This window comes from Ixodes scapularis, unplaced genomic scaffold (genome assembly GCF_016920785.2).
Source record: "Ixodes scapularis isolate PalLabHiFi unplaced genomic scaffold, ASM1692078v2 PGA_scaffold2__306_contigs__length_199485367, whole genome shotgun sequence".
In the NCBI taxonomy this organism is placed as follows: Eukaryota; Metazoa; Arthropoda; class Arachnida; order Ixodida; family Ixodidae; genus Ixodes; species Ixodes scapularis.
In genome coordinates, this window is record NW_024609857.1 from 62,854,239 (window position 1) to 62,877,429 (window position 23,191).

The following is a 23,191-nucleotide window of genomic DNA, read 5'->3' on the forward strand; positions in this document are numbered from 1 at the left end:
CTCATACCTTCATCAATTTGTTTGCTTGGCGGGGGAGAGGGGGAGCCGTAGCGGCCTCCCTCCACCGAGGACTAGCACTTCGTCACTCGTCCGGTTAATTTGCGATAGTTACCGGCACTGGTATCTTAAGCTTTTCTCGCTAGGCATGAGATTGCTTTTCCACGACACAGCCAATCTGGTAGATAACATAGGCTAAAAATACTGAAAAAGTCTCTAGGCACAAGTGCCATTCATATAGTCCAATTAATATAATTAAAGCATATTTCTTTCATTTGTTTACAGACGGACACTCCCTCCAAGGTCTGACTAGGACATGGGTCAGACAACAGCAAGACAGCTGCTAAATATATGGCAGAAGAGCTTTCCAGGGCAGAAAGGTATTGCACAGTTGACAAAAAGGGCGACTGTCGAGGAGTGGAGCCACCAGAAGATCTGGAGAAAATGCATACTATTAAAATTATCATCTTATTTCAATATAGATTTGGCTCATGGTCTTTCATTAGCACAGCATGCGGGCTAGAGTACGACATTTTGAACATTCATAGCTGTCCAAGTAAAGGGTAAAGCATAAAGCGCCGTTCACACTCTTGCGACCGAGAGACCAGACCGGTTTTTAAGCCTTTTGCGACTTCTTAGGACCGGATGCGCTGCAGCGGAGCTGGTCCTAAGAGATCGCAAGAGGCTTAAAAACCGGTGTGGTCTCTCTCGGTTTTACTCGGTCGCAAGAGTGTGAACGGGCCTTTAGACGTATTGCCCTAATCCCTAGGGATTTTGAGGCGCGATATTCAAAGTATGTCCGCTGAGGATCCCTGTTCGGATGTCCTCCGGATGTACAAAACTCTTACCTTTGTACGTCCGTCGGACGTCCACGGGACGTCCTTCGGATTTTCGCGGATGGCCCTCGGATGTACGATATATCCGAAAAGGATATCCATCGGATGTCCGATGGATGTCCAGTGGTTGCTTGGGGTCAGTCAAGATTAAAATACAAATGGCTGTCTTTCACAACCTTGTGCTGCAGCGAGTGGCGACTCCGGCACCTACGTTCTTACAAGCGTCTCCGGCTTCTGATGGGGCAGCAGTGCCCCAAGCGATTCCTGCTCAACAGCAGCAAATGTCACAACAAAACATCATTATTGAATGCTTGATGTCAACGCTCAGCGTGGAAATAAAAGGCCCAGATACGAGGCGGTAAAGCTAGACATCTTCGACGGGTAGTTAGAGTCCGGAAGGTTGGATTGCTTTCTTTGAGTACGCCTGCGAAAAAAAATTCCTGGACTTCAGAACGAGACCGCACACAAAACATGCGCCTTTTTCTTGGAGGAGTAGCGAAGCAATGGTACAAGTTACACTTGGTTAACCATGCTGGCGAGCCTTGAAACGAATAGAAATCCAACTTCTTGACTACGTTCCAAGGAAATGCTGTGGAAAGGAGGGACCAAGCCATGCTATTGCATTTCAAGCCTGGGTCTGGTACTTTTCTGCTTTTTTCTGCTTTTCGGCGACAGTGCACAGAGTAGGGCATGGGAGTTGCTGGCACTCCTCGGTCTATATGCGCTGTGGCGGTCGAGGACGGATCACTTGGAGGTCCAAGAGGGATCCTAGCCCGCCTGGAAACACTTCTGCGACGGCTTTCTGTACGTGAGCAGCCTTCTTGAGGCGACGGAACAACAAGGGCTTGAAATGTTGGTCGCTATTTGGAACGCGTATGCATAACCGCGCTCTAAAGGCTCAGTGGTAAACAAGGATTCCCGGGCCACTGCGCGAGTGGCTGCTTGGGGTGCATGTGACGCTACAGAGAAATGATTGAGCGAGATACATTTTGAATTTGTGTGTGAATCGCGGTCCTCGCCTGTCAAACAGTGCTCACTGTATGGCAACCAATGTGATCATTTTAAAACTTTGTAAATAGACATACTTTTAATAAAAAAAAGTGGCGTAGCATAGCGGTGAAGTTGTCCGATTTGTACGCATGTGGTCGCGGGTTCAATGCGCGGTGGTGCTGGTTTTTTTTTTTTTTTTTTCTCGAACATTTTGTTTTATTGAGGCATTTGGCGATATTTATGAGTGCGTATAGCTTTACTCTTATATAAATGCTGCCCTTGTTGATGAAATTCCCTTGGCAGTGGCAGTCAGACGTCATCTGATGGTCCATCACGTTCCACCAACGCTGCTGACTGGCAGTCAGTGTCCCAAATTACGTAGCTTGATGGAATTTTCAATGGGGGAGGCTGCAAGTACTTCTCGAAGATTGATCTATGTAAAGGGTTCTGGAGGTGCCTCTTCGAGAGGACACCAAGAAGTTTACAGGGTTTAAACGCCATTCAACATCTATGAATATAATCGCCTGCCCTTTGAATAAAAAAATTTCACCCAGCAAGTTCCAAAAGATGATGAACGCCGTCCCCGAGCCTTACCTGGGGAGATTTTGTAATGTCTATATTGATGATATCATCATATACCCAAAGACAGAGAGCGAACACGAGGAGCATCTGGCACAAGTTTTGTCCGCCCTTTGTGAGGCCAATGTTAAAGTCAGCTTCAAGAAAAGTGAATTTTTCAAGAGCAAAGTTGTATTTCTGGGCAGAGTTCTGGACAGAGCAATGAAAAATATGAAACAAGAGTCAGTTGCCCTTATTTCCCAACTTACCAAGCCCTACGATGTGCACTCGCTCCATGTGTTTCTTGGCCTTGCAGGATATTTCAGATCATTCATCCAGGACTATGCTATGAAAAGCCGCTGCCTGACCAAGTTGACTCAGAAGGAAACAAAGTTCGACTGGACCCAGGAGTGCGAAGACGCGTATCAGGACCTCGTCAAGATCATCTCATCCGACCCGGTTCTGCGCTTGCTGGATTTCAATCTACCATTCGAGCTCAACACAGATGCTTCACACTACGCAACAGGTGCAGTGCTCTACCAATGTGAAATTAAGAAACTGAATTCCCAACAGCTACACGTCGTGGGATACCACAGATCAACTTTCACAAAGACTGAAGTGAACTCGTCACATGAAAACTGAACTCGTCTGCCATCTTCAGTGGCCACGATGTGACAAAAAATGTAGATGCACAACGAAAGCAAAAAAAGTAAAATGCAGGTGCACAGCAAGACGACATACAATGCAGGTGCACACTGCCACTTGAGCACTTAGCTATGGCGGGCAAGCGCTATACTGCACTTTGTCACTCCAGCTTGCTGTGCAGCCGAAGTCACAACCTTTGTGTCAATCGGGAGGATAAACGTCGTCTGTGTCTTCCTCGTGTGAGCAGAAACTGTCAGTCTAGATCTACCTGCTGCAGAGTTACCGTGCAAAGTAGAATTCACTCTTCTCGGTGGCGCAGAGCACCTTAGCTCTGGCTGCACTGCACGTTGTTAGTGCGGCAGAGTATAGAGCAGTTACCGTTCCAACTACTCAATCATGTGACGGGATATACACACTTTTTCAACCGGTGAAGGAAGATGTAGTTAGATTCAGCGGGCCACTGCTTAATTAGCAACAGTTTCTCGGCTTCCTGCTGACACAATATCAATAGGGATACTGTAAATTGCAAATTAATTTCGTTGGGGCTGCATTGGGTTAGCACTTTTATCTCACTTGTGTGGTATTAGTTGACACAGTATAAACATTAGATTCGTTGTGTTATCGTTATGAACAGGCCCTTTCAAGAAATCTGTACAGCACAAGATTGTTTCACACAGTTTTAGAGCGCAGCTCTCAGGCGCCCGTTTCCAGCTTCAGTGGTGTCGGCTTAACTGCGCGGTGCATTATGGGACGTTTCCCATGGTGACGTCACACATGATGTCACGTGCGAGGTCACTGGGGTCACCACACATTGCATTATGGGTAAATTTTCCCAATAAATTTAGCAGAAAATTTCCCCATGCAATTTAGCAGAAAAAGTTCCACACTAAAGTAAGCGGAAAACTTCTCCCCCAAATTTAGCAAATAAATTTCCCCGCTAAGTGTAGTGGAAAGATTTCCCGCTAAATTTAGGGGGAAAAAATCCCCGCTAAATTTAGCGGAAAAAGTTTCCTGCTAAATTTAGCGAAAAGGGCGGGACGACGGGTACCATGCGTTGGGCCTGTCTGGCGTTGGTAGTGAATCCGTCTAGAATCTTCATATAAGGTGCTCTTCTCTCGAGAGATTCCTGTGGCAGAGGGAACCGCCGCCTGGCGAGTCGAGTGGCATTTAGTCGTTTGGAGTATGATGCCTCGTCGTCAGCGTCGTTGCCGCGGGAGGGAGAGGCCCGGTTGGGAAGTAAACCTCGGGTTGTGGCGTGAGCCGCCTCATTCCCCGAGTCCCACAGGGCCCGGTGTCCACACGACATGTACCGATTCCGGTGGGTGCTTTCAAACCACTCTTGCTGCCACGAGTCCGACGGAGCCCGCCTCAAAGTTTTGACACGCTGCCGCCTGTAAGCACAGTCACCTTCAGGTTCCAAGCGATGGGCAGAGCTATGGCCACCATCTCAACGCAGGTTGCCAACTTGATCTTCTTCACCGATGCTGCACTGATCGTCTTCTCGCTGTCCGAGGACATCATGGCCACCGTGGCGATTCCGTCCTGTCCTCGGGCCGGGTCCGCGTACACGGTTCCACCCTTGCGATCCCACGTGCGCCCCAAGCCCTCGGATTTTGCTCTTCTCCTGTCTGCGGCTCTTTCCGGATGCATGTTGTTCGGTATTCTGCTGATTTTGATCTTTGACTTCTCGAGGAAGGTCCTCCGATGGAGGGGCCTGGCTCCCTTCAGCTTCCAGGTTCAGCTTCCCAAGCAGCCACCTGCCGTTGGCCGTTCCGTCCGGCCGCGTGAGTTGTGCGGCAGTCTGTGCGTCTCCCAGTTCCTCTAAAGTCTTGTGTACACCCAGCTCCACGAGCCACTCGGTAGATGTACGCTCTGGCGCTCCCAGTGCCCACTTGAAGGCCTTCTTGATCATGACTTTCAGCTCTTTCAGTTCGGTCATCGTGAGGCGGAGGTAGGCCGTCTTGTACGTAATACGGGAGATCGCGAACACCTGCAACAGCCGGATTGCTTCTTTCTCCTTAAGTCCGTGCCTCTTGTTGCGTATTCTTCACGGCATACCAGCCACTTGTTCAGTCGAGGTGGCCAGCTTCCGAATCGTCAGCATGTTACCTCTGCCCTGGGGAATATTCTGCCCTAGGATCCGGACGTACCAAACAAGGCTTCGGTATCGGTTGGTCGTCGAGTTTGACGTTGATGTTCCTAATGAATCTTTTCCAGAGATGGTGGAACACAAGCAGTTCCGATTTCTCTGGAGCGCACTAGAGCCTCCTGCTCTTCCACCGTCCTCTGCAGCCATCCTTTGACTTTGGTGTCGCTGCTTCTCTTGCAGCAGATGGTGACGTCGTCAGCGTAGATGGCGTGCTCGATGCGTGGTATCTCATTCAGCTTTGCCTGGAGGTCGCGCATGGCCAGGTTGAACAGGAGCAGGCAGAGCACAGCGACTTGCGGCGTCCCCCTCGGGCCCAATGTGATTGGCTGGTATGTGATGTTGCCGAGCGTCAAGAATGGCCTGTCTCCCCGTCAGAAAGCTTCTCACATAGTCGTAAATTCTCTTGCCGCACTGCACACCGTTCAGGCCCTCAAAAGTGCTGGCGTGCGTGACGTTGTCAAAGGCCCCCTCAGGTTTAACGCGACAGTGCAGCACGCGTGGCCCTCTCGGGGATTTCCAGTAGGTCCTTGTACATCCACAGGAGGACTCCTTGTACATCCACAGGAGGACGTCCTGTGTAGACGTGTGTAGCCGGAAGCCGAACTGAGTGGTGGCCAGGAGGGAGTGCTTCTCGATTTACTAGGTCAGTCAGGTGTTGATCACCGTCTTGAAGGCAGGTCTTGCTTAAAAATATTTTAATGTCTCTACTTTTCACTTTCCTCTGGCGTTTACACACTCCACAGCAATGCACAAATGCTGAACAGAAATCTCATTCGAAGCGATCAGAGCTGTGGCACAGCTTTGTTCGGGAGGTGGCACTCGCAGTGGACTCGCAGTGGACTCGCAGTGAAACTGTAGCCTATACAATTGCAAAATGACTGGTTGGAACTGTAGGGAGAGTGGTCATATTATAAGCATTATACTATGTGTCGCAAGTTGTATGCGATAAGGGCAGAGGCATATCCATGTGGCTTTTGAAAGCACCTTGTAAACCCTGTGATGGGGAACGATAAAAAACGGACGAACACAACAAAATCTACTATGTACGATCACTCACTCAAAACAAAGAACTCTAGAGCTGCACTCTCGCACCCATAGCTCTTTGATGGAGCACTGCCGCTAGGCACATTAACAAGGGAGCAAGCAAGACATAGGTGTGCATGAATGTTCCTCAGTGCATCCTCATTATCATTTGTGTTATAAACTGTTTATTAACGTCGCATTCTTACAACCAAGAAAACTAAGGTCCAGGAGCTTGCCTCAGCGTGGTCACGTTGCTTCCCGTGTGTACACTACTCATTGGCCAACTGTCCCAAGCTGCTTCCACGTGATAACTCATGCTCCCCCTTGGTGGGGTGGCTCCCGCCTTCGTTAAAGATGTGAACTTGTCTATATCTCTCTTTTTCATTTGTAAACAAAATTTTTGTCGCAGTAGCGGGCTGGTTTCTGTTTCGTTCTCTGGCTCCTGGCCAAACGTGATGCTGTTCCTTCTGCGTTGTATTCGCTCGTCGTCTTGAACAATGTATGACCTCGGCTGAGGGGCTCTAGCGAGTATGACAGCCAGTTTTCAGGTTCCTTGTTCTTGATCTCAAAGGTAGACGTCTTTCCCGCGTGTAATTCAGGTAAAGGTTTGGCACCTTTGTTGTAGTACCGTCGCTGCGTTCGTTCTTTGTCTCTCAGCCGCTGTTGTACCATGCTTTAGTCTGTGCTCGTCCTTTGCAGTAAAGATGGATGTGTATAGTCGGTTGTAAGCTAAGAAAAAACCGGAAATGCCTCTCAGAGGAAAATGTAATCCTACGCCGAGAAACGCCAGCCAATCGTTTTCGTGACGTCACGATTGCGTGGACCAATCGCGATCCTTTTGAAAAAAAAAAAAAAGCTCAACATGGCTGCTGGCCTTAGCAACGCGACGCTAGTTTCTCGTGACAATTATTCTGCTTTTTTGCACCGTGTTTTACGTGCCCGAGGTTACGCCACGAAATCTTAATGGTATCGGCTTGCGTTTGCAGAAGTTTTTGCGCGACAACGTGAGAATCCAGCGACGCTATCGCCAACGAAAATTTCGAAGCGGGCGCAAGGCTTAGCACTGCTGAGAGCTGGAAGACGGTATGTTAGACAGTATCTTGGACAGAAAATGAATTGGGAAGACGGTACATTGTACATGACTTTCTTTCTTTACTAAACAGCTATTTCGTTGACAAAAACGTATTCTAACTTATTTAAATGTCCTGAATGAATTAAATAAATATTGTAGTAGTTTAAGACACGTTTCCTGGAGGAAGAAAAAGCAACGTTGCTAGCGAACTACTTTCTCGACGGTGGAGGCACTTCAGATGGGCGCAATGCGCTTGTGGGTGGAGCTAAAAGATTGTTCTTAGCTTGCAACCGACTATAGTGATTTCCGTCCTGGTATGTCTGTGTCATGTTTCTTCGGGATCGTGGACAAAGGGGGCCGAAGCACCCGCCGAAAAAGTGACGACTCGCAGCCTGGTTGTGAGGGTGAACGATGACGTGAGCCAGGTATTCCACACTGGGGGTCAGGAACACGCACTTGTCCAGCCTCAGCTTGAGACCGGCGTCCTTCAATCATGTCAGGACTTTGTGGAGGTTCTGCAGGTGGTCCCCGTCGTCGCGGTACCGGTAACCAGGATGTCGCCCAGAAGTATGTCACCATATCGACTACCATGGGACTCTTCCAGTACACGCGCCTGCCGTTCGGCGTGGCCTCAGCCCCAGCCATGTTCCAGAGGGGGCTGGACAACCTCTTCAGGGGCATGAGGCACGTGGCGGAGTACTTGGACGACATCCTGGTTACCTGTACCGACAACGGGGACCACCTGCAGAACCTGCACAAAGTCCTGGCACGATTGCAGGACGCCGGTCTCAAGCTGAGGCTGGACAAGTGCGTGTTCCTGAACCCCAGCGTGGAATACCTGGGACACGTCATCGTTCACCCTCACAACCAGGCTGCGAGTCGCCACTTTCTCGGCGGGCGCTTCGGCCCCCTTCGTCCACGATCGTGAAGAATTGTAACACTGGCGACGAGGAACCGTGGCACTGGAGGTGAGCAACGTGCCCGGTTCGGCCCACGCCGCCAAGAGAGTTAGAACACCGCCCCCGCCCCTGTCACCACGCCGCTGTACGGGAGGCTCGAGCCGTTCGAGGGAGATTGGTCCGCCTGGCAGTCAACAAAGAACAGGTCCACGTGTTCCTCCGGGGAAACGACACGCCCGAGGCAAAACAGCAGGACATCTTCTATACTCCGCGACAACTTTTCTTGGCAATGCAGTGGAAGGTACAGGCCCGCGTCCCCTCTCCCGTTTTGAGTGTGCGCGGGCTCCCCTCCTCTCCCCGGAAATGGGGGAGGAGGAGAGCCTGCGTACACTCAAAATGGGAGAGGGGACACGGGCCTGTACCTTCCACTGCATTGCCAAGAAAAGTTGTCGCGGAGTATGGGCAAGCTGCGGGTCCCGCGTCTTCAGTCTCTTCAGTCCACCCGTCGACGGCCAGGGTAGCCGTCCACGGGTGGACTAGAGGGGGCGCTACGAGCTTGTCACAGTCTGTTCATGACAGTTTCAACTGGTGATCCTAGAACTCCATCCCTGGGAGTGCTTCGCCATTCAAATAGGCCATCTTAGTAGTGTAGCGTTCCGTGGCTGCACTTGGTCATGAGTTTTTTCGACTCCTGCACCGCTGTCTCTGCCATCCTGTTTGACTGAGGATAATACGGGCTGGATGTCACGTGTGAAATCCCTCAGTGCTGCAAGAACTCTTTGAAGTCAGCGCTGTTGAATGGTGGTCCATTGTCAGTAACCAACCTGACAGGTGTACCATGTACAGCAAACATATCCAGCCAGCATTTGATTATCGTGCTGGCAGTGGACCTTTGAAGCTGGTGCACTTCATAGAAAAAAAGAGTAATAGTCCATCAACACAATGTAGTGGTGCCTTGAGTGCTCAAACAAGTCCACTCCGGCAATCTGCCATGGTGCGGTTGGCACTGGATGGTTCACAAGTGGCTCCTTCTGTTGCCCTTGCTTGTGTTCCTTGCACACACGGCAATTTTCTACCTATTGCTTGATGTCATTCTGCATTGCAGGCAAGTAGAGAGCTTCTTTAGCACGATGGAGTGTCTTCTCTACTTCGCTGTGAGCCTTGTGTAGCCTTGCCAAGATCGTGCTCTCTGTAATGACGAGTCTATTAGACCTGAAAAGTAAGCCCTCCTCCTCGTGGATTTCACCCCTGTTGGGCCAATATGGCTTTAATGTGCCTGGAATGTCTTCATTGTTGCTCTCTTTGCATGCTGCAGCATGATACTCAGATTCTTGTCCCTGCTTACTGCTTGACGACATTCTTCCAGTGTTTTATCCTTGATAGGGAGACACTCCAAGACATTCACCTCGAAGACTTGTGGCTCTTTCTCCTTCAAAGGGCTTCTTGACAGTGTGTCTGCAATGTACAGCTCTTTACTAGGAGTGTACTTCACCAGCAGGTAATACTTTTGAGGGTCAATCTCATCTTTTGTAATCTGAGAGGACATTGATTCAGAGGTTTTCTGAAGATTGCCTCAAGTGGCTTATGGTCTGACTCCACGGTAACGGTTTGCCCGAAAATGTATTCGTGAAATCGGCTGCATCCATGGACAATCGCCAACAGCTCCTTCTCGATCTGAGCATAGTTCTTTTGGGCATCATTTAACGACCTTGATGAGTAGGCTACTGGCTGTCTTTCTGAAGAAATAGTGCACCCGTTCCTCTGGAACTTGCATCCACTGACAGAAGTATTGGTTTGTTCTTGTCGTAGAATTGCAGAGTCGGTGCGACAGTCAGCACTGTTTGAAGTGCCGTGAAGCTTTTATCTTCCTCCTGTCCAGGACCAGGCCGCCTCTTTTTTCAAGAGCTGCCTTAGTGGTACACTTGTGTCGGACATGTGTGAGATGAACTTGCCAAGGTAGTTCATGACTCCTAGGAAGTTCTTCGGTTTCCCCACATTTGATGGTCTATGGACAGCAAGGATGTACTCTCGTAGGGTCAATCGAAAGTCCCTTGGGTGACAAGATATGTCCCAAGTACTTGATCTGGCTTTGAGAAAACTTGCATTTCTCTTTGTTCAGTTTGAGGTTGACCTCAAGACACCTCTGCAGCACGACTTGCAGTCGATGGTCGTGTTCCTCTTCCGTCGTTCTCCAAATAAGATTCACGTCGATCATGATTTCAACTCCGTCGAGACCTTCAAACACCACATGCACAGTCTTCTGGAACACCTCGGGAGCTGACGATATGCCAAAAGGCATTTGGACAAATCTATCTTATGAACGGTGTTGCAAACGTGCAGAGGTATAAAATCTGTGTCTAGCGTGATCTGCCGAAACCCCGTGGCTGCTTTCAGTGTCGAGAAGAACTTGGCTCCCTCCAGTCATGCTGCAATGTCCTCCAGTGTAGGCATGCAGTAGTTCTCTCGCATGGGAGCCTTGTTGAGCTTTTGAGGACCGATGCACAGTCGGAGGTTCTCCTTCTTTTGCACAACCACGATTGGGTGAACCCACTTTGTTGGTTCTGTCAGTTGTGCAATCACCTCTTGTTGCACGAGGTCATCTAGGTGACTTTTCAGCTGGTCTTGGATGGCTACTGCGACTACGTGGCTGTTGCATAACACCCTGCATATCCAGCTTCAGCTGACGATGCTGAGAAAATGCACGCAAGCATGCACCCACAGGTGATCAGCAAAACAGATGGAATAGTTGAAATGTGGAACACTCAAGTAAACGTCTCTTATGAAGCTTCATGCAAGGACAGCCTTAGGGTAACATACATTAGCACCAAACAAGATACCCCAGATACACTGGTGCTGACATCAAAGAGGTGATATTGACACACACAAACATGCAATATAGGCAACAAACTGAATGAAAAGAATTAAAGAGTTGAAATGTAGAACATTCAAGCAGACGTGTCTTATGGTGCTTCATGTTGAGTAACAGCCTCAGGATAGCAGCACTAGCACAGAAACGATATAGTGCAAACAAGGTATGTCACTATGGCAATATTCACAAACATATAAATATTACCAAGCACACATACATACACTGCAGTAGATACAAAAAAGGATGTGTTAAAATATGAAACATTAAAGAAGACCTGCAGAAACCGACGTAGAGCGGCACGTGCTGACACAAAAGAAAGGAACAGTGCTGGATCATGACGGGGCTGGATTTTTAGGTACTCGTGCATACTCACCAGAGCTGGAGAAATCATGCCTTTGGGTGCGCAAAGCGTTGCGACCTCACCTTGCCACAGTTCCACCCTGCTGCGAGCTAGGAGCACTGATCGGTGCCCTCCTGTAGCTCTGACTGCATGCCAAGGAAAGCTGTCCCCGAGTGTGCAAGGTCGGCCTACTCGTGCTACCGCCTACGCCTGCGGCTACCAGCCACACTAGTGTTTCCACTTCGCCTCATCCGTGGTTTGCTGATCAGGCCGTAAAAAAAGCCTGTATCCAGCCGAAGCCAAACTCAACGAGGCTGCAGGAGCGTGGGGCCTCGGACCATCCGTGTATGTTGCGCCAGCAGTGAAGGGGCTATTACCGGAGGTTGGCAGATGGTTGCAAGATTAGCGGTTATTGACACCTGGTTTCTAACCTGCTCTGCTATTGTACTGATTGTCATCCGCCTCAAGTTATAGATCTATGCTGATACATGAGAAACCTTGCAGCTTTGCAGCGCTGCTTCTAGAGTTAAACCATTTTGGTTCAATGTGATTTCAATTATTTGCATCTAGTAAACCGATCATGTATTCTTGAAATTGCAGCTTTCATTACAATTTCAAGGATGCACAATTAGCTGATTTACTACAAATCCTTGCGATCACATTAAGTTGAAAGCCGCACTGTCGAGATGAAAGTTTTCGTAGAGTTGCTTCGATCATCTGAAGGAATGAGCGTTGTCAGTGTAGAGAGCACCACCCGAGGTGAACGACTGCCAGTAGGCTACAAAGCTTGTCAGAAAAATGGATGTTGATAACTGCCAATGTCTCCATTGGCCGGTACTTGGCAGCAGTAGTTCCTCTCGCCGCTGGCATAACATGTGTGCATTGTTGAGCGCCGCACGCTTCTGCGGCTTTGTCTAGCTCGGTATCAACAAAACTCTACTTCTACAGAAGTCTTAGAAGAACCTGTTATCCACTATAACTGCTGGAAATAAGTTCACCAAACTACATGCATCCGTGAGCACATCAGCAGCTAGTGGCACCATGTGCCAGGGCATCTTTTGGGATGTAATCTTGAAGATCTTCATTCTCTGGATAATTCTTTCCACGTGAACTCGTGCCGCAGCTATGTGCTTCGTGGCAAGAGCTTCGGCCTTCGAGAGCTGCTTCTTGGCATGTAGGAATGAGGGCTTACCACAGCCATCAGCCTTGCTTCGCATGTGCTGTCGATCAGCAAACCCTTGTCCACCATTATGGTGTCTATCCCCAGCAACAGCTTATCTACCAGACCACTCTGGTCAAACATAGCCTTTCCGAAAAACGACCTCCATGGCCGCTGCTAATGTAGGTTTTCCGCCCTTACGTCTGGCCTGCTTAGCCCTGAAAATGACAGTCTTTGACTAGCCGTATCAGGAAGCTCGACATCGTCCAGGAGGCCAACATCGTTCAGGAGGCCAACATCGTTAGAAGCCGCTTCTGGCAGCATGTTGTCCTTTCGTCTTCGCTTCGAATTGGGAACATCTGATCGCGGAGGTTGCGTTCTTTCTTTATTTTCGGCAGTCACTTTGATAAGTACTTAGGAGCACCTGGGAAAATAGTAGGAATAACATTATTTGTCAGGAGCGGTCGGCCGCGGGGGATTTCAACGACCTTACCCTTGATCGTCATCTGAAAGGACCGCTCCGCGAAGATTCTTCACGGCGATCACCCTCAAGCGGAACCCGAAACAGAGTGTACCTATTTACACGAGCGATAACCATTGCTGCAATGGACCTTTTCCAAATACCGACGGCACCAGGCGGTGGCTGCACGAACTAAAACTCGAAGAAGTGACCTACCTGCGCTACCAATCGATATCGGGAGCTACGCTACCAGTTGCTTCGATCTCTGAGCTGCGTCGCGTGCCCAACGCGACTTTAAAGAGGGGAATCCGTAGCGTCCACCCAAACGTCGTGTTTTTCTTTCCGTCTGCTTTCTTTTTTTTATATACACAATTATATATACCCTGCAATTACGTGTTCTACTCGTCGATCTACAGCCTCAATCCGAATTTCCTCGATTTTTCGTGCCGATTTCCCCCGCTTGGCATCGGGCGCTCGCGCGTGCGCAAAACGCTTCTCGGAAAAGGTTCATTCGGCACAAAACAGAAGCCGTCTCGCTTGTCACGCCGTCTCCCCGTCGTCTTGTTTCATTTCAGTCCCCAGACACACACACACAGCATCATTACTGCTGAACCCAAATAGAGCACAGTCAGGGTAACAGCACAGGCAATGAGGCACCGATCACACGTAAACAGAGCCCAGACTACCAACGCTACATGTGTAAACAAATACGTACCGCCGCGCACGGTCGCGCTCAGGTAACTCACAGCGCCCTCTGCGCAGTCATCGCTGCGGTGAACCCCTCGCCTCCGTTGAAACATGCCGCAGACAGCACACTTTCCCTTCTAGGTCACTGTACTGCAACAGCGAAATGCCTGACTTGAATTTACTGCCCAGTGTTACGCGCATGCAATGCACATGATGTAACAAATATTGAGCAAAATTTAACTATTATTTTGTGGAAAGGTCCATGGTCCCTTATTCTGGAATGACTTTGCAAGATTCCTGCAGCGTTTCTGGCATAAAACTTTAGGATTAGGGTAGGTAAAGGTATTTCATACCGTTTTCGTGGAAGTCCCGGATGCTGTGGTTGCCGCCATTTTCGAACAGAGACACCGGCAGTGATGTGATTGCTGCGCCAATTGCGCCAAACTGCGCCAAGGGGCTAACCCTGCTACATCCTGCTACATTTCGCCAAAATATGGGTAATCTGCGCCAAGCCTGCGCGAAAGGACCAATTTAGGTCGCCTTTCAAAACCGCAACTTAACCGAGTTCTGTAATTGAGCAGGCGTGTGTTATGTGGCACAAGCGACCGCCTGACACAAAGTACTGTGCATCAATTGTCTACTCGGTCTTGCATGGTTTTTCCAGCGTCTCGCGTTTCGCGCTCTCGTCTTGTGGGTCTCGTCTCTGGTCTCTTTTTTTTTTCTATTTTCAGTGATAGACGCGGATGTGTGCAGACACTCCGACGCTGGCGTGCCGGGTACCAGCATGCCGTCGTGCTGTGAAACGAAACCATGTTTTTGCACGACAGGAGTTACTTTGTCAGCTGAAGCAACAGCCGTGGGAACACTATATTTGGTCACTGCCTTTCAGTCACCGTGGTCGCGCGACGTCGAATGTTGCCGTCCCCAAATCACTGCAGATATGGTACTTTCTAATCTGTAACGTAAGGACCGCCGCATGTTCATCAACATTCCTGTTCTTGTTTAAATTATACGTTACTACAAAAATCCATCTTTAATTCAAAGACTGCTCTGTCAAAGTATTGATTATCTAGATTCCTCTCGGTGGGCCTTCTTTCGAGAGGGACCTGGGTACGTGAAAAATCTGTCGTGAAGGAAAGTTGGTGAAGGGAAGTGAGCTAAAGCAAAGAAGGCAATGTCTGCACGCTGAACCCGCATAGCGCGCTTGTGTTTGTCGCGAGTTCAGTCGTTACACAAAGCGCTCCAGGAACGTTTTGAGGCTGGCTCGCAATGTCTTGCATCGATGCACTCAGGTTCTTTATTTTTTGTGTGTTTAGCTTGTACCTTGTTTGCCGGCCTGGCAAGCACGTGGCACTGGACTGTTTTTGTCGCATGCTCGAAAGTTACATTTTGTGTACAATTTTGAGGATAAGTTAGCGTCGGAACTGAGAGGCGTGGTTTCAGTTTCGATCGGACAGCCGTTGTCTGCGCTCGCGCGACGAAGCATGCCGAACAGCAAGCCTGCCGAAGTTTGCCTCACATGCATGCGAACATGATTGCGTGACTGAGGCACCAGCTGGGACGTTTGCGATTCATTGTTTTAAGTTCGCTTACTTTTGACGAAAATCTGGCACGTCGGGAACCAGTAAAACGGTGGCAAGCGGTTTTTCGAAATTGCTTGGCAATGCCTACAGCACGGTACACTTGTGGGATGTCTGAGCAGTAAAAACAGAAGCAGCGAGTTCCATCACAACACGTCACATCTGAACACAACACAACACAAAGTGCCCTTCGTTTGTACAGCACTTAAAACAAATATTTTTACTTTCCTAAGAATATCTGCTCCAAAAACCACTTTTGCTGCTCCGAAACTCCGTCTTGGCTGCTCCAAAAGCTGCTTTTGCTGCTCCAAAACGCTGTTTTGGTTGCTCCGGAACGTGCGCCAAAATGGCTTAAGTCAATCACATCACTGCACCGGCAAAAGAAAGCCCCCAAGCGAAGATGTGAAGCTTATGTTTATGTTTATGTTTATGTTTATTTTCAGTGACCCACCAACAGCCTGACGCCTCCTTAGTTCCGGAGCTTATTTATTTTTGCAAATTCTGAGTTTTTCAGCGCGTCCGTTCGCAGTACACAGAATTTGGAGTTTTTCAGATTATTAGGGCCTTATAGTATTGATATTTAAAAAAATGTCATGTACAACAATAAATGACAATCCAACCGCAGAGACATTTTTATTGCACAGTCAATACTTGCAACATTCGTCGTAAAATTAATTTACAACTTGTAGTATATGCAGGCATAATTTCTAATGTTACTGTCTGTCACCTTAGCACGCTCCTTCTGATTGACCACGCGAAACATTGAGAATGCTCTTTCGACATTCGCACTGGATATGGCAAGACCCAGCAGATCCATTGCGCAACGTGAAAGGATGGCCACTGTCGTCCATGCATCCTCCAAGACTGTGGTGGCTCCACAATCGTAGTGTCTTTTCTTAATGCCGAGGGAGACAACCAGGTAACGAACCAAACTGATTAACTTTTATCTCACATAACGTAAGCCTCGTGCATCCGTCTTCTGCGCACCGCCATCCATCTCTGCCCTGTGTCGCCCCCTGGCCTTTGGGGCTCTTCCAACGCATACCGGACAGCGGGGATGTGGCGCCATCTTTTTTACCTGTTCGACACCACATTTCCTCTTTTGATTTTAAAAAGAAACTTCTCAGCGAAACTCCAGTGCATAATCCTTCAACTGGGGTGGTCTCGTGTTCCTTGTTGATCGGACTGGCAGCTGTCTTTGCGGTGCTTGAGGGGTTGCTTCAAGCAGACCAATGGAGTCGCCAGCAGCATTCTTGTCAGCGTGTCGATTGTCTTGATCTGTGGGCATATAGTCTCTAATTGGATTGTCAAAGTCATTGTCAGTTGCATCTTCACAAGTCTTCTCAATCTTCTTGAAGAATGATGAGTTTGGAATCGTTCTCTTGGCACCTCTTTTTGCAGTTTTAGCAGTCCTTTGTACACGTGTAACCGTATAACGGTCTGGGTCATATTGGGACTCGTGCGTTAGAGTCACGGGCCATTTCAGTAGCACGAGATGTCAATTTTGAAGGTTATGAGGCACAGCGTGCCGTTTCCTGTCGGCATACAGTTTCATCTGTGCCTTCTTGAGCTGATCTCTTTCTCTCACTTGGCCATCATTCCTCGTGGCGGTGATTCAGGGAGCTTCGTTTTCATTTTCCGCTTGTAGAGTAGTTCTGCTGGAGAGAGACCTGTTGTTCTTTGTGGCGTCGCCCTGTAGTTCAACAGGTACTCTTGCAGTTCAGTGTCCCACCTTTACCCTCTACTCTCGCTGCCTTGACAGCCTTCTTGATGTTTTTGATGAATCTTTCCTCTTCCACGTTAGCCTGTGGCCACAGCGGTGTCTCCCTATGGTGTTTTATTCCGTTTTCGGCCATGAACATCTCAAAATCTTGACTGAAGAACGGCAGTTCATCGCAGTCTTGATGCTCAACGGCAGGCCGTGGACGGAAAACATTTCTTGCATTTTTGACGTTACTCCTTCAGCGTTTAGAGATGGCAGCATCGTCACCAGAGGAAACTGAGTATTCATCCACTACAACCAGGAGATACTTTCCTCCCTGAAAGGGACCTGCAAAGTCTGCTGCCAATGCCTGCCAAGGACCAGCAGGAAGATCTGTCATTTTGAGTGGTGGTGGCTTCTCTTTCGACACTGTGCTCTGGCAGGCTCGGCAGTTCTTCACCACAGATTCTACTTTCCTATCCAACCCAGAGAACCAGTTTTTCTCTCGAATGAGCTGTTTAGTCTTCACGACACCTTGGTGTCCTTTGTGAGCGATTTCTATCGCTTTCAGATGTGGAGCCTCTGGGAGTATTAGCCTCGTGCCTCTCAGGGTGACATCCTTGTCAGTGATAGTGAGCTATAGACGATTTGCAATTTTCCCAAGCGCCCCGGCCGACGCGCGAGGAATTGTGGAAAAAACTGTCCCTCGCCTGGCCGCTCTGCCTTGAGATCGCATTGCCTTGTCGTTTGTCTCCTCTTAATCCTATTTTTTTATTCTATTACCTATTTTTATCTATTCCAGTGTATTTTTTATATCTTCTGAGTGTTTTTCTTCTCTTCTGCGCGTGATATTTATTGTATATGAAGAGTATTTCTGTCCTTATTATGCCTTTTTCGACGGGAGTGCCGACGGACAACAAGCCGCTTCGTGCGTCGTTCTCCGCGTGAGTACTACCGTTGCTACCGACTCCTATCGCGCTGTTAGCTGTTCATTTTGGTTCATTTGACCCGATTGCACTCGAAAGGAGCCGTCTATGAACACCCGCGCAAATGTCATGGGGGTCAGTGGAGTTCTGAATCAACAATCACGACGCGAGAGCCGAGCGTACTGTGATTTGGCCGCGCGCGCTCGCTCCGTTGACTTGCACTGCAGCGTATGCCTTCGAGTTCCGCTTACTTGACCAAGATACAGCACGCCGCTTTGTCGCCGCGAACCATTTGTCCGAATGTTTGGGAAACTGAGGCATATGCAACGCTGCGGCGCCTGACAATTGCCAGAGCCACCTAGATTAGGAGAAGGCCCCGCACTCGCCCCGTGGCGTCACCGCACCAAGCCCCTCCGCTCCGCCGCTTGCGCAGCGGGAACGCGCGAGCCGACGCGGTACGCTTTTTCTTTAAAGCTACTTGAGTTACTTCTGAGGGCGCTCATTACAGTTATCCAGTAGTGTGCGACTAGTAAACCACTGAGTTATGTCTGAGTACGCGGGGAAGTTGAAAACAGATGTTTCTGGCTGTTGGAGAAATATGGCAGTGAAACAAACGATCACATGAAAAGGCAGTTGTTTCGCATCTGGCACTCGCCGCCAGGCACAGTTCGAGAATGAACTTAACATTCATTTACAAAACACGCACGGAATTTAACACAGGTCTTCGAGATATTTACAAACACATTTCGCACATACAGTCAACCTGAAAGTCATACATATCTTACACTTGCTATTTACAACTGGCACATTCATCAAAGCATACAATCAGTGTGATAATCAGTAGCCTTGCATTACAGGGATTGATTTTAGAGCTTCATTTCAACGTCTGAAGTTTTCTTTGCTCAGACAGTTTAGCATGCCTCTGCTTTCTGGTGATGGCATTATTTCTGGTAACTGCATAGTTTTTCAACAATGTGTTGATGGCGGGCTTCAAGATATTTTCCCGCACGAAGTCTGGATAGTGACCGCTTGCACAAACATCAATGTCTTCACTATCAGCGAGAAGGAATTTCATAATACTTAGCAGTACCAGCCTCTGGTTACTTTCAGCGTGAAATAGATGTTAGTTAGTTAGTTGCTCCAAAACAATTTTTGTGCACAATACTGCGTGTACAACGCATGGCTCAGGAAACTTCAGACCTCCCCTGCTCATATCATCAATGAGAACATGATCACTCGGCTTGACCTCTCTCTCTTTGATTGTGAGCTGCAAGGAACAGTCATCACAAGGGTGACGCCGGAGCGCAGCATGTTCGCAGAAACCGGCTATATACACTAGAGCAGGCATGTCCTCTCGTGGTTTCTTTATTTCGCTCTCAGATAATGAAACCTTGTACTTCTTAATCAGAAATTTTGCGCATGGTTCCTTCTCTGGTTTAGAATACTCGGGAAAATCTGTCAAGTGCAATGTGCTTTGAATGCGGATTTTTGTTTCCGCTTCAAACACCTGTGTTATTGAGACGTTGTAATGAGAACCGCACAGTCGTCTGTACTTTCCAAACCTTACCTCAAGGGCATCAGTTTGGAACTTTCCCAGAAGAACATACTTAAAACCCAGTTCGTCCAGGCAGTACTGCGACACTTCTATCAATGCATACGTGGAAAGCCTCAGAGCCGAATGTGTTTCTCTTGTTAGTGTGCCTGCCTGCAAGCCTTCATTTTTCCAGTTGTCTAGCCAAGTCACAAACTTGTCTAAGAATTCTATTTGCTGGCAACACATTGCACTTATTGGCTCTTACCAGGAATCACGCAGTCTCCTTCCCTTTTGTGGAGTTTTAACATTTACAATGTTCCACCATCTTAAAATGAGGTCGATAAATCCAGCCGTTTCCTCGGGAAGAGTTAACTTGAGCTCAGTGCCTTTGAGTCTCAAAGCTGATAAGACAAAGCTGCTGAATATTTTCAGAGCTAATCTAACATTGTCTCTCCAGGTTTGTGGGGTTCAGTGATTTGTAAGTGAGGCCATACGAAACTTTTACAACACTGTCTTGTTCGGCCTCATAGAGCTTCTTCAGAGAAGTGAACGAAGCCCCTTGCATTTTCCCACCCTGTTGTTCACGTTCAAAAGGAGGGTAATACAGGCATTTGTCAAAATTCTTTTGATTCAACCAATTATTCCGGATGCACTTTAGCAAATGAACAGTGTCGACGATGTGAAACAACGGCTGCTCCTGTTTTGCTGGATGGGGGTACACGATACTCGGCTCATTACTTTTGCCAGACATTGACATGACTTTCCTGTTAATAGAATTGTTGTCGGTAATTACGGCAATTACATGAAGACCAGCATCTTCCAAGTTTATGGTCACTCTTCGCAGAACACAATGCAGTTCTTCAGCACTTATCCTTGAAACAGGAAGAATGTGAGCCACGTCCTTGTATGACGACAGCAATGACTGCACCATAAACACATGAGCTGTTTTGGCTGGCTCGGCACAGTTAGCAGCAGCCCCAATTACACGACCACCTTTATACTCAAAAAATTGCTGGAGGTGTATTTCATCTACCATGAGCACAACATTCTTTTCATGAGGACTAAGCAAACTTGCTCGCCTTTTCATGAACCTTAAAAAACCTTCTTCAGTTTGCTCTTTTGATGGACTCACATCCTGAGCAGCACTGACTTGCCTAATTGTTGTACTATGTGGCAAGAGCACCTTACCACTGCTTCGAAGAAAGTTATATGCATGGGGCGAAATTGTGTGGAACAGAGACGACAAAACCAATAGTTCCGCTGTATACCTGGAAGCAGTGCTCTTCTTTCCCATCAGTTTCAACTGCTCTTTGAGGAACAATAATGCATCAGCTCTTTCATGCTCCATCAATTCATCATCAGAAATGTCATCGAGTAGAGCAACAATCAATTTGAGCACTGCCCGCACTTTGTCCTCTTTTTGATGGCTTCGTTTCGTGCAGTAGTCCTGCACACTGTCCAGGAGCGTCTCCAAGACACGGAAATCGAAAACTTATCCTCGAATATCAAGCTCTTCATTCGATGCCAGCTGTACATCTTTACAAAACACGCACACACAAATCAGCTGATACTGTCACTGATGCCAGGAGCTCAGGTGCTTGCGTTGTAGGCTCAAGGTGAGCAAATATGATGCAATTGTCACAGAAAACATGCTTCCAGAAGCTTTTGCTGTGAAAACGGTAGAAACGCGAAGAAATGCCTTCCCAATTTTTCAATTTGTTGTTTACTTCTTCCTTCTCATACGCTGCCGTGGATTGCTGGATGGCTGTGTGAAAGCTTTCACTGCGCCTCCGCTTCACATCAGGTTCTCGTGACTGCTTTGTAGAAGAGAGATAACTTGGACAATCAGGGAAGATAGCCGGAATAGCGTCAGCCGTAATACGAGTTAACTTTATTGTTACTTCTATTGTTCGTCCGTCGCCATCCGTGTACAATCAGCACGAAATGAAACCCGAACGCCGGAACGCGTGGCCGCTGATACAGGCTGCTCAACCTGGAGGGCCCCTGAGAACTAATGGAAATGCACCGGGGTTCGAGAGTGCGGGGCCTACTAAGATGAGCTCGACCATCGGCGCGTCTGGGATTTCCGCGCTTCGCCGGTGGCGCGCTGTAAGCGCCGCCACATTCGATACAAAAAGCACTGTCACTCGCTTTGTGTATCGGATGCCCAGCGATATCTCTTCAGCGCTGTCATTCATTATCACTTTGTGTATCGCAAGGGCGAAATTAAAGTTAAAAGATTTCGTGCACAAAAGACCCGTAGTGCTCGATGACGTGTCACCGCAAACAACGTGCCACGCGCGGTTTCTGAGAAATAGTGAAACGTCATAAACGCGAAATAAATTTCGTTTATTCGCACACCCATATTCTTTATAAAAAAAAAATGCTGCAACAGACCAACGCGGATGCCTCGGTTTTATGAGCAATGCGCATTTTTTCGTGCGAGGTTATCAGTCGATTCTTAAAAAAATCGAGAAATTGCTCGCTGAGGTTCTCTTCGGTAACCACCGATATGCCAGGCGTACCAATTCCGGAGTGGAATAAATTCATTACCCTGTCTGAGCAGGGCCTATCGCAAACAGCTATAGCCAGGTTAAGCGGCCGCCCGGTGTCGACCGGGCGACAGTGCGGCGACAGAAGAGCACCCCGAGTGACGGCGGTTACAGCGCGCCACCGGCGAAACGCGAAAGTCCCAGACGCCCATCGCGAGGGTTGTGGATATCTTAGTAGGACCCGCACCCTCGCACCCAGGTGCATTTTCATTAGTTCTCAGGGGTCCTCCAGGTGGAGCAGCCTGTATCGATGGCCACGCGTTCCGGCGTTCGGGTTTCATTCCGTGCCGATTGCACGTTGAAATCGTGCGCTGGTGCTCAGGCTTGAACAAACCTGCACATACGACCACGAAAACACAGTAATGTGGCACGCGCGTACGTGCAATATTGGCCTGGCGCAATATCGGCTACTGTGCTGCCAAAACCACGTCTATATCGTCTGGTATTAGTGCATAAAAGAATTTGTTCTACCGCTGAAGCATTGGCGTACGCATATTCAAATATTTGTTTGTACTCAAACAGCATTCGCTATCGGTGCCGATTTCAAAATTTCGATAACGCCGAACAAAGGAAAGACTGGCCAAAGCATGGGTCAAAAAGGTACGACCGCTAACTTTTAACATAATGTGCAGGGTAATTTATAACCTTCTCGCTTACTTTCGAACAACTGCCCTGCGCATAACTGTCCGGTATGCATAAGGAAAGAAAAACAAGCCACTGCTTACCTTTGGATCCTTCAGAGTCAACACGTCGACGTCGTCTCGCCGCACGGCACGCTGCCATTGCGTTCTTCGTACGGAGTCGCTCGGAAAAGAGAATAGCCGTACCTTTGGCCCGTTATCGTAGCCTCCTTTACAATATGCCACGCATCAGCGACCCATATTTGCACGAATACGGTAAGCGAAGCATGAACTATTCTACATCACGCGGCAAGAACGGACGACTCCCGGCGCCACGCTATTCTTCTTGCACAAAACAAACATGCCTCTTTTGGCGCCACCTATCCAAAAGCAAGAAAAGACTTCTGGTAAAGCGATGAGACAGGTGGCGTTAAAACTACGGCGTAGTCGACTAGGTGGCGCTGGGTTTGCACAATATTTCTGCAAGCATGCTGCGTCAGGCTTACTGCGAAGTAGCCTAGGTGGTGGTAGCAGTACGAATGAGCCAGCCGTTTCGAGATGTTTTGCCAGGGCAAGGTGCAGTGACGTCAGAG

At 48.5% G+C, this 23,191-nt stretch overlaps 1 protein-coding gene and 1 pseudogene across 1 annotated transcript in view; one reads left to right on the plus strand and one right to left on the minus strand.

Annotated features, from left to right (window-relative positions):
* The window catches only part of LOC120835975, a 387,414-nt gene that overhangs the window by 3,380 nt on the left and 360,843 nt on the right, over nucleotides 1-23,191 (plus strand). The gene's annotated exons all lie outside the window — the stretch shown is intronic.
* Nucleotides 19,866-22,761, minus strand: LOC115330483 (annotated as a pseudogene).